This window comes from Hypanus sabinus, chromosome 28 (assembly GCF_030144855.1).
Source record: "Hypanus sabinus isolate sHypSab1 chromosome 28, sHypSab1.hap1, whole genome shotgun sequence".
NCBI classification, from domain to species: domain Eukaryota; kingdom Metazoa; phylum Chordata; class Chondrichthyes; order Myliobatiformes; family Dasyatidae; genus Hypanus; species Hypanus sabinus.
Genome location: NC_082733.1, coordinates 32,396,696 through 32,406,696, shown reverse-complemented (window position 1 = coordinate 32,406,696; position 10,001 = coordinate 32,396,696). Strand labels below are relative to the sequence as shown.

The 10,001-nt window shown below is 42.1% G+C and overlaps 1 non-coding gene across 1 annotated transcript; it reads right to left on the bottom strand.

Moving 5' to 3' along the window:
* Positions 1–2,786: 2,786 nt before the first annotated feature.
* On the bottom strand, positions 2,787–2,859 carry trnar-ucg (transfer RNA arginine (anticodon UCG)). Its single transcript has one exon. It is a non-coding gene; the product is annotated as a tRNA-Arg (tRNA).
* Positions 2,860–10,001: the final 7,142 nt, after the last annotated feature.

The window sequence follows — 10,001 nt, the reverse complement described above, 5'->3', positions numbered from 1 at the left end:
GATGATGATGCTTAGTTAAACAAAGCTTACAGATTAAACACAATAGATTCTGCAAATGCTAGAAATCTAGAGTAACACACATAAAAAGCTGGAGAAACTCAGCAGTTCTGGCGGAATCTATGGAGAGGAATAAACAGTTAAATGTTCTGTGCTGAGACTATTCATTAGGCCAAATCTATAAGATTGCTTTAAAGGAAGGAAACGTAGGAACAGAGAAGTTTAAAGAGGCAACTGGAGTTTTGGACCTCAGCAACTGAAGAATGACAAGCAAGAACTGACAGGAGTTTGGAACAGGTTGAGGAGTTTCTTATGACCCCAAGTTTAGAAGATAGGACAAGGATGGCCTTTGGTTTTGACACATCTTCCATCGGCAATGTGACAGCCTTCTGGACTCAGTATCAAATTCTCTAACTTTGGGTAACTCCTTGGTCCATCAGCATAACCTGGTCTGCTGGGGTTGTCCCACAGCCCTGCTCGCCACAGCATGTATCACAGACAAGGAAGAATTAACTGTTCGGACTGGTACAGTGACTTGAAGATCTCAACTTATTGAAGATATTCTCTTTGTCTTTTCCTTCTCCTTACCTCCACCTTCTCCGTCACTTGCTTTCTCACTTTCCCAGTTCCTGGACCTGAAATGCCAACTTTGCTGCCTCACTTGCTGAGTTTCCAGCATTTTCTATTTTTATTTAAGATGTCCTAAGTGTGCAGCATTTTCAACTTTCACTTTAATCTCTTCCAGTCTCTTTCATACCAGAGGAACTAACAGCCCAAGCTCATAAATAAAACTCTACTAACTAGCAGCAACAAGGTCTGATATCCCCTCTTTACCTTCTTTGTGTTTTTACATATTTCTGAGTCACCAAATTTGTTACAAGATACCATAAGACAATAAGGCATAGGAACAGAATTAGGCCATTCGGTCCATTGAATCTGGTTACTAGATAGATTTTATACAGGTATAAAATTTGGTAAAGTGCAACAATGTATATTTTATTTAAGATTCTCCAGCCTCTAACTTTGAACCACGGGGGGGGGGGGGGGGGGGTGAAGATCCACAAATTTAAAATGACAGCTTTTGAAGATCTTTGAGTGTGAACTATGTGCTATTCAGTTGACTAATTGTCAGCAAATTCAAAGGAAAGTATCTCAAACCCTGTGTTTCTGGTAAAGATTATTGACGTATTCAGTGAGTGATCTGACAGATGGCAATAGTAATTGAGTTAGTACACATGGTATCAATGAAGTATAAAAATCAGTAAACTAAACAGATTGTACTCTTTCGATATAATTTGATGATAATGGCTATTTGGCCCTATCCTTGCTGCGATTAGCTTGTTTCTTCCTATCAACCGGTTATGATGTCCAGTAGTGTTTTGCAGCTGACCAGCTTTGTAATTAACCTGATATGGCTGATTTATTATACCTTTCGACCCCATTCTCCTCCCCATAACCTTTGACACCCTTACTAATCAAGAACCCACCAATCTCCACTTTAATTATACCCAATGACTTGGCCTTCTTAGCCATCTGTAGCAATGAATTCCAGAGATTCACTACCCTCAGGCTAAAGAAATTCCTCAATCTCTGCTCTAAAAGGAGGTCCTTTATTGTGAGGCTGTGCTCTCTGGTCCTCCCACCATAGGAAATATCCTCTCTACCCTCACTCTATGTAGACCTTTCAGAACTAGACTCTAGAGTGTGCCACCTGTGGCCCAGTAGGTGGTTTGTACAGTTTTAGCATGATCCCGCTTCTTTTATGTTATTTGCCATAGTTAGAAATTATTGACTTAAAATGAATCACTCTGTTCCTGCACTTTTCACAATATCCCAGTACTTATCCTCTCCAAATTTATTACTTATCCTCTCCAAATGCATCGTTGTATCACTCTCTGCTTTAAATTCCATTTGCCATTTTTATATCCAGCTAACTAGCCTATCGCTATCTTTACAGTCATGTTGCAAATCTTTTAACTATTCATATGTTCTTGAGGGATTTGTTAGCTTTAGTTATCCAGAGAGATTGGGTAGGCTAGGGTTTTTTTTCTTTGGAGACTAAGCTGAGAGAGCTTTTTACAATAGAGCTATATGAGATTATGTGAGACATCATTTAGCATGGATCGACAGGGTCCGCTACCCATGGTAAGGGTGTCCAAGGTTAAAGGGCATAGGTTTAAGGAAAAAGGAAGGGATTTAAAGGGCATCTTAGGGGTTAAGAGTAGTGAGAATCTGGATGTAGCTTCCAAAGGAGATGTAAGTGATAGGTACAGAGAGAAAAAACATTCAACATGTTTATTGACATGTACTTGAATGAACAGGGCATAAAATGACATGGAAAAATACAGGCAAGTGGGATTAGTATAGATACACGTGGTGGTTGATTATAGATGCAGTGGACTGAAAGGCTTTTTTCTATGTTGTATACAACTCCTCAACTCTCGGCCGGAGACATTGACCATTTATTCAGTTCAACAGATGCTGCCTGACCTGCTGAGTTCTTCCAGCATTTTGTGTGTGCTGCTCTATAATTTGTAATTTTTTTTCCTCTACAACAAGAAAGTACATTTTGACCATTTGGCCCTAATTCCTTTAGGGAATTTGTTTGGAGGACCTTATGGTCCCTAAGGAAAGAACTCCTTTTTTTCACAAGTCATTTATTCGTAAACCTGGGAACATTGTTAAAAAGTCAAAAATTTAAGATAAGTGCAAAAACAATAAAAGTAAATCCAGCGCAAGTTTGAATGGGTTCTGAAAACCGCGAGAATGTATTTTACTAATAAAAAAAGCGACCGCGGCAGGACTCGAACCTGCAATCTTCTGATCCGAAGTCAGACGCCTTATCCATTAGGCCACGCGGCCGACAAATAGATCCGTGACCATAGCTTAGAAAAGCATTGAAAATGTTGATGTACTTTTGATATTAGAATTATTGGAGGACCTCAGCAGGTCAAGTAGCACTAATGGAGACAAATAGGCAATCAAGGTTTCGAGCCGAGACCCTTCAACAGTTTTAACGTGAGAATTTTCCTTTGGTTCTGTAATTAATTATTGATATTGCAGGCAGATACTAATCTATTCAAAGTTTCACAACTGTGTCTTCAAGTGGGTAAATTTTAGCATTTAAGTGTTTATTTCGGCGTCGCCATATTTAAATAATAGAATGGTGAGTTTACTTTGAGCTCCTCGCTCCCCACTGCCGCCTGGGGGAACCTGAGTTCAGTGCAACCGTCCGCTGCCGGAGCCGAATTCCGCCGACACCGCCACCTGGAGGAACCGGAGCACAGTACAACCTCCCTCGGCGGGCGCCGAACTCCCCAGCACTGCCACCGCTCGCAGCGCCATCTATGGTAGGATTCCGCTAACAGCACCCTGTCCCTGCTGCATAATCACCTCAATCAACGCACACGGAGAAACAGATAAAACGAAAAGAAAGATAGCGATATTATAGAAAGGGAGACAGCCATAAACACACACACCCCTTAAATGCAAACACCTCTATAGCCATTTTCTGGGAGTTATGAATTTGGAATTCAGGTTCCTCTGCTCAGCAGGTGTTAAGGATCTTGCCCTTTACTATATATATATAGTGTATGTGTCTGTCTAAAATTCTTCCTTCTCAGTCCTGAAGAAGGGCCTCAACCCGAAACGCGCAGCCTGATGATTGAGGGGTAATAACTGCTCCTGAGGCTGATGGTGTGGGACCCCCTTCCATAGAGAGAAAAAACATGGCCTGGTGGTGGGAGTCCTTGATGATGGATGCTGCTTTCTTGTGTCAGCAGTTGTTGTAAATGTGTTCAAGGGCTTTCATTGTGATGGGCTGGACTGTATCCACAACTTCCTGTAGACTTTTCAATCCCAGGGCATTGCTGTTTCCATTACCAGGCCCTGCAACGAATCAGGATAATCTACCTAAGTTGTAATGTCTATAAAAGGAGCTGAGAATACCTCTAAGTCTTCTGCAGCAACTAATAACTGGGGCCGGGCAATTCAACATGGACAGGAAATGCAACCTGGGGTCTTCCTTGAAAACTCAAAACATTGCAAATTCAGGAGTAGAAACAACATTAAAAATATTCAGCAGGTGAGACAGCATCATGGAAGGAGAAACAGTTAAATTTTGAGGTTGGAGATAGAAAGTCTTCTCCCTGAAGCATGAACTCAGATTCTTTTTCCACAGATGCTGCCTGAATGATTCCAGGACTTTCTATTTATGCATCTGAGGCCTTAGTTTTCCAAGCATCTGTTTGATATTAAACAGACTAAGATGACCTGTGGTGAACTACATATACCTGTCTGGACACACCCCCCACTGCTGACTGCTCCTGTGGCTCCCCCCACAGACCCCGGTATAAAGGCAATTGGGGCCTGAGCCCCGGTCTCAGTCTCCAGGATGTAGTATGGTGGTCAATTGCTGCTTGTTCTTTCTTAGAGTCAATAAAAGCCGATATCTGGCCTCACATCTCAGAGAGTTATTGATGGTGCATCGTGACCATTAAAAGATCTTGTACAGCGTGTATTGTTTTTAATCTGCTGAGCTTTCTTTAGTTCTTTGCTAATGTTTACCTTTACAGCATTGATGAAACCAGCAACTAAGATGAAGAAGTCATTTCTCAGCAACGCTGGTCACACAAGTCAATAAATGCAAGGTAGTTCTCAAATTTGTATAAGGTGTTACATTTGATTTTTCATTCTGAACCGGCCAATGAGAGAGCATCATTGTCAAGGTACAATCAAAGTCAAAGTGCATATAATATGTCACCATATACTTCCTTGAGATTCGTTTTTGCAGATATTCAAAGTAAATCAAAGTTTAAAGTAAATTTTATTACCAAAGAACATACAGTATATGTTATCATATACAACCCTGAGATTCATTTTCCTGCAGGAATACTCAGCAAATCTATAGAATAGTAGCTATAACAAGATTAATGAAAGATCAACCAGAGTGCAGAAGACAAAAAACTGTGCAAATAGCAATAAATAATGAGATAACGAGACCTTAAAAGTGAGATCATTGGTTTTGGGGACATCTCAATGGATGAGCAAGTGAGTGTGGTTATTCCCTTTTGTTCAAGAGCCTAATGGTTGAGGGGTAATAACTATTCCTGAATGTGGTAGTGTGAGTCCTGAGGCTCCTGTAGCTTCTTTCTGATAGCAGCAACAAGAAGAGAGCTTGCCCTGGGTGGCGGGGGCCACTGATGATGGACACTGCTTTCTGTAACAACAGTTTATGCTCAGTGGTGGACTGGGCCATATCCACTACATTTTGCATTGGTGTTTCCATACCAGACTGTGATACACTCCACCACACATCTATAGAAGTTTGTCAAAGTTTTAGATATTATGCCGACTTTTTGCAAACACGTAAGAAACTGGAGGTGCTGCATAATTCAACTTACATGCTGGGCCCAGGACACGTCCTCTGAAATGATAAAACCAAGTAATTTAAAATCGCTGACTCTCTCTACCTCTTATCCTCTGATGAGGACTGGCTCGTGAACCTCTGGTTTTCTCCTCCTTGTCAATATCCAGCTCCTTGGTCTTTCTGACATTGAGAAAGAGGTTGTTGTCAAGGTGCCACTCAGCCAGATTTTCAGTCTCCCTCCTAGATGCTGGTTCATCACCACCTTTGATTCGGCCTACAACAGAAAACTTGAATGAGGCATTGGTGCTGTGTTTAGCCATATAGTCATAGGAGCAAAATGTGTAAAACAGGGGTCTAAGCACACAGCTTTATGGTGCACCTGTGCTGATGGAGTTTGTGGAGGAAATGTTGTTACCAACCAACACTATCTCTTCCCTAACCTATATATCAATACATTTGACACTAATCTCCCTTTCCTCTTCATCCTTCTCCTTGGTAAATGCTAACATAAAGTACTCATTATGGACCTCACCCCTATACTCTTTATCCAAGTAAATGTTCCCCTTACAATGACCTTTTACCTCCTCTCACCTACCTATTTCTCCTGGGTCCCTTCAACCCCTTTCTCCCATAGTCCACTCTCCACTCCTATCAGATTCCTTTTTCTCCAGCCTTGACCTTTCCTACCCACCTGGCTTCACCCATCACCTTCCAGCTAGCCTCCTCCCCCTCCCTGCATCTTTATATTCAAGAGTCTTCCTCCTTCCTTCTCAGTCCTGAAGAAGGGCCTCAACCCGAAATGTCAACTGTTTACTCTTTTCCATAGACGCTGCCTGAACTGCTGACTTCCTCCAGCATTTTGTGTGTGCTCCTCTCTCTAGTTATCCTCTTGCTCTTGATGTATCTATGGAATTCCTTGAGATTCTCTTTAATACTACTTGCCAACGACCTTTCTTGGCCTTTCCCGGCTTTCCTATTTCCCATCTTCAGTTCTTTTCTGGCTTCTTTACGATCCTCAGGAGCTCTGTTTAATTCTAGATTCCAAAGCTTTACTTACTTTTCCTTTTCCTTCTTGATTAAATCCATCACCTCCGTTGACACCCAAGGTCCTCTTATCTTGCCATCCTTGTCTTTCCATCTGACTGGAACATCCCTGTTCTGTATTCTGTGTAGTTTGTCTTTAAACACCCTCCACATGTCAGATATGGACTTGCAGCTGTTCCCAATTAACTCTTCCTAAGTCCTGCTTAATGCTCTCTTAATTTACTCTGCTCTTATTTAATGCTCTCCCGCAAGGTCTGTACTTATCTATATGTATCTTAAATCTCAAGGAGTTGTAGTTACTGCTCATCCACTAAAAGGTTGTTTCCCAGGCCAGTCTCACTACCCAATACCAGATCCAGCACAGCCCCTCCTCATGTACATATTGATTTTAAAAAACCTTCTGGATGCACTTCACAAATTCTGCCCCACCCAAACCTCTGGCATGAAGGAGATCCCAGTTTATAGCAGAAAAGTTGAAGCCTCTCCCCCTAGGACAATAATGCTATTTTTTTTTTTTTTACACAGCTTTCCTTAATTAATGGGTATATCTGTTCCTTAGTGACCCAGGGGCCAATGTAGGGGTTTGTAGCGCAATCCAAACAGACTGATAGTGTTTACACCCTTCCTATTGCAGAGTTCTACCCATACAGAGTCAGTGGACGAGCTCTCTGTTAAGTCCTCTCTCTGTTGTGATTAGCAGTGCAACTGCCGCACACCTCTTTTACTTCCCCTTCCTATCTTTTCTAAAACATCGAAACCCTAGGACATTGAGTATCCATCTCTGCCCTTCTCTCAACTGTAATGATTACGCCATCATAATTCCATGTACTGATCCACATGCTCTGAGTTGATCATCTTTACCCATAATACTCCTCACATTAAAATACACTCACTTCAAACTATCCGTCCCATCACATATATTACTTTGCTCCTGTCTGTTTTCACTGGCCCTGATATCTATTTCCTCTCCATTCTTCCACTTTCTGACATGGTCCTCTGGTCCCCCATTCCCCTGTCAAAAACCTTCCGAGTAGCACAAGCAAACCTGCCAGCCAGGATATTGGGACCTCTCCTGTTTAGGTGCAACCTGTCCCTCTTGTACATGTCATTCCTGCCCCAGGAAAGGTTCCAATGATCCAAGAACCTGAAACCTTCCTCCCCCCCCCTGCACCAGTTGTCCTCAGCCACTCGTTCATCTGTACTATCATCTTATCCCTGCCCTGATGCAGAGCTCCTGGTCTTCAGGCTCTTTCCAGTTTCTTCCTTGCCATGTCATTGGTGCCAATGTGCTCTATTACCTCTGGTTGCTCACTCTCCCCCTGAAAAATACTCTGCAGCCGCTCTAAGGCGTTCTGGATCCCAGCATCTGGGAGGCAGCACACTATCCTGGCATCTCTTTTGATGCCCAACATTTTTAGTAATAGCCTCTAACTTTAGTTCAGCACCTCATTATGGGTTGAAGGGCCTATCCTGTGCTTTATTGATCTCTGCTCTATCTAACAATCAGAATTTCATCCTGTGTTTTCTATTTCCTGGAAAGTTTGCCCCTTAATCGATTTTTCTTCCTTATTAAATTTTTAGTCATTTTTAAAATATGCTATCCATTGTCTAGCTTGCCACCAATCCTTACATAATTACATGCTTTTTCTTTAGGTTTGAGCTCACTTTACCTTTTTAGGCAATCACAGCTGGCAAGTACTCCCTTTAAGAATACTTTCACTTCATCAGAATACATCCATTCTGCATATTAGGAAAGAGTTCCTTACGTGTATGCAACTGCTTGCTGATAGATCCCTGAATCTAGTCTGCCTATTCACTTTAGTAGCTGTGCTTTTATGTAGTGACCTTATTTAAGTTTATGTACTTACCAATCCACAGTGCACTGATGCCGTGTCCTCGCATGGTGACGTAATGTTTGCAAGTAAATTGCCAAAATTGGATAACAAGTCAACCCAGCTAATCGCTCCACCTTAATCTAAATGTAAAATTCAATCATATTATGATCACTGACACTTCTCTGTTAGTTAATCCTATCTCATTACACCATACAAGTGCAGCATGCTCGCCATCAAACACTTTTCTTAAAATCCATCCACTAAACATTTACCAAAATCTTCATGTGACTACCCTTATGTTTCATTTTATCTGTATATTAACTTTTCTCATTGATTATGGAAGTACTTTTTTAGAGAAGTAATACACAAGTATGGTGGTTATGTTTCAGTTACACACATAGAGCATTGGTACAGTACTGTGCAAAATTCGTATACTGTATATATAGCTAGGTTGTCTAAGGCTTTTGCTCAGTGCTGTTGTAATTTTATGTATTGCACTCTATTGCGACCACAAAGACAAAAACAAATTTCATGACGTGTGAGAGATGATAAACCTGATTCTGATATGGGTCTCTATTGCGGACTGAGAGTGAGAAGGGGGCAGGGAGAGGGGAATCATGGTTGGGAAAAGGGGAAGGGAGAGTGATGCACCATCAATAACTCACTCTGAGACGTAAAGGCGAGATATCGGCTTTTATCGACTGGAAGAAGGAACAAGCAGCGAGTGACCACCATACTACATCCTGGAGACTGAGAGGCCGGGCTCAGGCCTTGATCGCCTTTATACAGGGGTCTGTGGGAGGAGCCACAGGAGCGGTCAGCAGGGGGCGTGTCCAGACAGGTATATGTAGTTCACCACAGAGAGGGAAGCGCCAGTGAAACATTCTGTAATGATCAATAAACCAGTTGTTTGGAAGCAAATGACCTAACCTGGTGTCTCAGGTCTGGGTGTATCTGCACCCACATCACCTCACCGCTCCTGGCATTCCTTCTCTCCCCACCTGTCCCACACCCCTCCTGTGGTACTCCACCCTCACCATTCCAAACATCCTTTGCTCCCGTTAGACTTTCAAACTCGCTTCCCGCTCCATGTTGACAAATACAATACTGTGCAAAAACCTTATATAAAATATGCCCGCACTAAGACTTTCGAACAGTGCTGTAGCTCTGGACTGATCCCTGGAATAGGCAGGCGGTCTTTAAGGAAACTTTAGACTGCTTGGGCTTATTTTGGCTAAAGTTTAGAAAAGTAAGAGGTGAATTTTTTTTTGAAATATTTAGGATTGTACATTTTTAGTATTTTTTCTGTGTTTGTGTGCGAGATCCCCAGGACATATGTTTTACACTTTCTGAGAGTCTCTGCTTTAGTTTATAAGAACAGGACCCCCCAGACGAGTCCCAATTTGTCAGAAACAAGAGAAAATCTGCAGATGCGGGAAATCCAAGTAACACACACAAAATGTTGGAGGACCTCAGCAGGAAAAGCAGCCTCCGGGAAAAGAGTACAGTCGCTGCTTGGCCAAGACCCTTCAGCAGGACTGGATATTTTCCTTCAGCATTTTGTGTCTGTTGTCCGATTTATTAATTTTCTCTTCTTTTATTTTTGCTCTTGTGCAGAAGCTGAGCTCACCTTCATATTTCTATACTTTGTTTCCGACTTGTGAATACTTGAGTTCTGTGTAGATGGCGGTGTTGGTGGAGGTTTGGGGCGATTAAACAGTACCAAGCAGCTCCTTACCTCCTCCGCATCAGAGAGG